The sequence below is a fragment of the Leopardus geoffroyi genome, chromosome C2, assembly GCF_018350155.1.
Source record: "Leopardus geoffroyi isolate Oge1 chromosome C2, O.geoffroyi_Oge1_pat1.0, whole genome shotgun sequence".
NCBI classification, from domain to species: domain Eukaryota; kingdom Metazoa; phylum Chordata; class Mammalia; order Carnivora; family Felidae; genus Leopardus; species Leopardus geoffroyi.
In genome coordinates, this window is record NC_059333.1 from 6,888,926 (window position 1) to 6,893,996 (window position 5,071).

Consider the following 5,071-nt stretch of genomic DNA (forward strand, 5'->3'; position numbering starts at 1 on the left):
TCTTCTCCTGGGAGAGTTCTTTCCCTTACTGCCTCTGATTTTCCCTAAATAGTCACCTGTGCTGTGACCTTCCCTGGCTACCCCACCAACATTTCAACCACTCCCATCAGACCCACATGATTTTTTTTTTTCTTGAGTACATATCACTATTGAATATTCTTTACATCTTTTTTTTTTTCCCAATTCATTCTCTATCTCTCCAGCCCAAGTTCTGCTCCATTAGGGCAGGGACTGTATCCATTTTCTTCACTACTTTTCTGCAAAGCTCAGAACAATTCCTGATACATAAGACTCAACACATATCTGTTGGGCCAATGACGCTAATGAGTTCCATGGGTGACTTTTTATCGCCTTTCCAGCGAACATGTAGAATGTTGGATAGTAAGTATGGACGCATATGTTAAACGTTTTATCCATAAAAAGATGTAACTACATGATGCAATGTCTTTTATAATTCTTCGCTGAAGTGGGAAAAAACCGTAATAATGGTAGCATCTGGCATGTATGTAGTACTCTGTACCTTTCCTAGACTTGCCTTCTATGACATTCCTTATTTTGGATCGCATTCCTATCTCCACTTCAAGTGACTTGCCCAAAGTCACAGGATGAACTTCTAAGGGATGCAAGACAGAAATCTTTTGAAATTTTCACTGAAGAGTGTTTTTCCCCTGACGCAAACAGAAGGGCACGCCGCTTGTGTGGGCCTAACCCTTCACACTTTGCAGACTGTTGCGCAGACATCAGCTGCCCTGCCCCTGCCCTGTGATAAGCAGAACGCGCCCTGTTAGCCCCGAGTCCCTGGTGAACCAGTGAGGAAACGGACTCAGCCTGGCCAGCGTCTTGCCACCCCCCTCCACCCCCCTCCAGCTGGCTAAGCTGAGGGCCCACACCAGGCATCTGCTCTTTGTGTGGACTTGACTGCCAATGACGAACAATGGCATTGACTTCCTTGTTCTTTGCTGAACAAGGTACAGCTTGACCTTTGGTATTTGAGGCTGTCTTATCAGTCAGTTCCATCATCTGAGAGCAGCCCGAAGCCCCGTGGTGGGCTGTGTGTGAAACTTGGCCGAAACACGTCTCAGTCGCTGCAGCCACGTGGCCAGCAAGGGAACCTCACCCACCTTTCAGCTTCTGTTTCACCTTCACGTGGGTGGGCTCCCCTTCTCTCGGCCTTTGCAGTAACTCTCCCCCAGGGATAACAGCTGGGTTCCTGAAGTGGGTTCCCTCCCCCCAAAAAGATGTCTACTTCCTAACCCTTGCAACCTCACCAATGGGACCTTGTTTGGATAAAATGTTTTTGCAGAAGGTAGTAAGTGGAGATCCGCAAGATGAAATCATCCTGGGTTACCCCCGGCAAGCCCTAAATTGATGACAAGTGTCCAGGAGGGACACAGGGAGAAGAGAAGACGGTCATGTGCAGACCAAGGCAGAGCTAAGGACCACCTGGAGCGACCGGGAAGGAGGAGGCAAAGAAGGACCCTCACCCAGAGCCTCAGAGGGGCCCGGCCCTGCCGACCTTGACTTTGAACCTGGGGCCTCCAGATTGTGAGAGAGTAAATTTCCGTTGCTCTAAACCATGAGTTTGCAGTGATCTGTTATAGCAGCTACAGGAAACTCAGACAACCTCCTTGGGAGAAGTGACCCTGAGAGGAGGGCCAGGAAATGGGCATGAGGGATGGAAGTCAAGACTCCAAGCTTTCTCAGGAAGCAAGGGACCCCTTCTGTCCCCATGGATTTGCCTGTTCTGGAAATTTCGTATAGATGGAACCAGACACTTAAAAAAGAAAGAAAGAAAGCGAGGGATCTTTGCCCGAGTAAGAAAGTTTTGAGTGAATTAAAAATGGAGGAAGGAATCAAAAGTTGAATTAGGCGGTGACTTGGGTCTTTGACATTCTCTACAAGAAGGCGAGAGGAAGGGATTAATGAGACCACTGTGGGGGACATCGCGGCCAGTGAGGGCGATGTGCACTTCAAGGTGGCAGTTACGTGTGGGGATGTTAAGTACAATCTGAGGGCTGAGTCACCATTTACGACTCAGGTGGGGGAAAAGAAATTATAAAGATCAAAGACTAAGAACTTGTGGATGCAGGGCAATTACTTGTGAACCATAGTGTGAAGTGGTTGATGACCGGAAGATTAGAAGGAACCAGAAGGTGGCCCTCCCGTTCCTGTTCCTTCCTGTTCCTTCCTAGCTTCGAGTTGGGTTCTCGGGGGCCCCTCGGCTTTGGATCTGATCCAAAACCTGTTCTGGAGTTGGTAAGAAAACTGGGCTGGTCCTGTGGACCTCTGGACCGGGATCACAGTACCAACCACCAGCCCCGTGGTCTGGCAGGGGGCGGGCTGAGTCTCGGCCAGCCCAGAGCCACGGCGGGGTCCTGAGCATCGGGACCTCCTCGTTCCCTCACCTCTGGTCTCTTGAGATGGGGTTTCTGCCTTGGTATTATTTCTTCAATTCAGACTTCTCCGCCTGGCGCCCTCAGCCCCTCCCTGGGCAGAAGCCACGTCCGTGTTCTGCCACACAAGGACAGTCCCACACGGGGAGCACCTGTCTGCCTGTCTGCTTGCTGGGCATGAGACCCTGGGCTTTCCTCGCAGCCCATCTGTTAGCAGTGAGAGTGTTGATGTGCAACACGATCCAGCGTAGACCGTGGGGACCAGAGTCGTGGAAGCAGGGGAGCCGGCCAGGGGACCCCAGTGGGGGTGACACATAGGTGAGGAGGGTAGCTTGGACCCGAAAAGGGTTTCACATCTCGGGATCCAGCAGGCGCTCAAAGGCCCTGGGAGTCATCCTTGATTTCCAGTCTTCCCTCAGCCCCTCAGACATCAGCAAGTCCTGTGAACCCTACTTCCAGAACATCTTTCAAATCTGATCGCTCCTCGCTCTTTCTGCTTCCATACCCTTGTCGCCATGTCACTCACCTTGGCGATGCATCCGTCTCCTAACTGGCAGGCACCCCTCTGCTCCAGACTTCCTACAACCCACCCTCCACGCGGCAGCCAACACAGTCTTTCAGAAAATAAACCCTGTGATGCCACTGCTCTCCCCAGGATCCTCCAAAAGCTTCTCACCCGCGTAGAATAGAATCCCACTCCCTCCAGCCCCTAGAAGACCTGCCCTGCCTCGTCTCCCATCCCATCATCCTCTCCTTGCTCCTCACGCTCCAGCACACAAACCTCCATCTTCTCCCGGAACGCCCCGAAAGTGCTCCTACCTCAGGGCCTTTGCACTTGGGGCTCTGCGGACCGCTCTTTCCCCTGTCTCTGCAAGGCTGCTCTTTCTCATCCTCTAGGATAAATGTCATTGGTTCAAGGTAGTCCTTTCTGACCTTTGGTCAGGAGATGCCTCACCTTCCAGTCACTCTCACCGCATGCCGATAACGCTCTTCCTTGCATTTACCGCTACAAAATTACCGTGTGATCCTGTTAATTTATCTGTTCATTTGATTTTGTTGTCTTTCCCCAGCGTACTAAAACGCAATATCAGAGAGAGCAGAACGCTTGTCTATCTTGTTCGTTGCTGTGTCCCAGCACCTTTAGCAGCATCTGGCATGTTCTAGCTGTCGATGAATATCCCCTCAGTGAATGAATGAATGAATGAATGAATGAGTGAATGAATGAGTGAGTGAGCGAATGAATGAATCTGGCTAGATTCAGTGCATCACAGTGTGTCCGATCTTTAGGACTCCTGAGTTTTCTTATCCAACGTATCTTTCATTACTAACTGCTGTGGTAACCTATAACCTTGCTAAGCAAGCCGTTGAACAAATAGTGACTAATGCAAAGCATGTCACTAGGACTCTTCCTCTGGGTGACAGTCACTGACGCCTGGTTAGCTCTTTTTGTAGAAGTACCCTCGAAGATACACGACACTGTGTGAAATATCCCGCTTTGGAACGGGTGACATCTGCCACATTCGCCTTCTCTGCTTCTCCAACCAGCCTGGCAGGTCACACCCACACAACTGGTTTTTATGAAATCCTGGTGACCCCGAGGCCTTCACTCAGTTGGGTGTGTTTCCTGGCTGGGTCCCACCAGAGCAGATGTGAAGGGTCCGTTACTGTCCAGATGCATGCCGCAGACCTGTCTGCAGACAGACAGTGGCCTCTGTCCACGGGCGGGGATGCTTCACGGGTGGCTTTCCATGCCACGAGTCAGTGCAGAGCCTGAGGACAGAGGGCCAGTGGCTCTGAGAGCCCTCGGTGCAGAGATACAATCCCTCAACCTCCCAGTCACTTAAAATACAACAGAAGCAAACGGGTCTCCCCGCGTGCAGAATGACACTTGCACATATATGTCCGTGACAAGAGTCCAAAAATACAGGGGCTTAAGTGACAGAGAATTTGATCGTTCCCTAGTATAACACCTGGGGAAGGTGGTCTGAGGCTGGTTTGGTGGCTCAGTGACCTTGGGACCTAGGTCCCTCCCATCTCTTTCTGCCCTTTGTCCCCTGACTGAAGATGGCTCACTACTGCCTCCCTGTTCCTCCCTGGCAAAGAAAGGAAGGGACTTCCCTTTAAGGTCACCATTCAGAATGGCACATGGTGGTCCTGCTCATCCTTATGGGTCTGGATTTAGTCACATGACTTCGTCCGGCAGCAAGGGAGGCTGGGAAGTGTCGTCTTTAGCTAGATGAGTCGGTGCTAAGAACGGATACCTGCAGGAGAAGCAGAAGTCTCCAGGGCGTCCATCCCTGAAGTGTGCCCCTCCTCCCGGGTTACGTCCCGGTGGACCAGGGGCAATCCTCACAGACTCTACTCTCTCTTGCCCAACCCAAGGCAACCTGGAACCAGGGCCTGTGGATTCTGGCTCTTCGATTTCTCTAGCAATCAATCTCTTCTTTCTGTCTTCACGAATCTGAGAGGGATGGCACAATAGGGTCAGGTCGTCACTTTCCGATCAGACGTTCTCCTTCTGGTACCTTCCTCTCAATTAATACTACACTGACCGGGCAGATAGGCTTCCCGATGTATTGCTCTGATTAGGTTATTCCCCTGCTCAAAAGCATTCGGTGCGTCCGTGCTGTGAAAATCTAAACAGCTTGGTGTGGCTTTCATGTGCGTGGCCAGCTTGG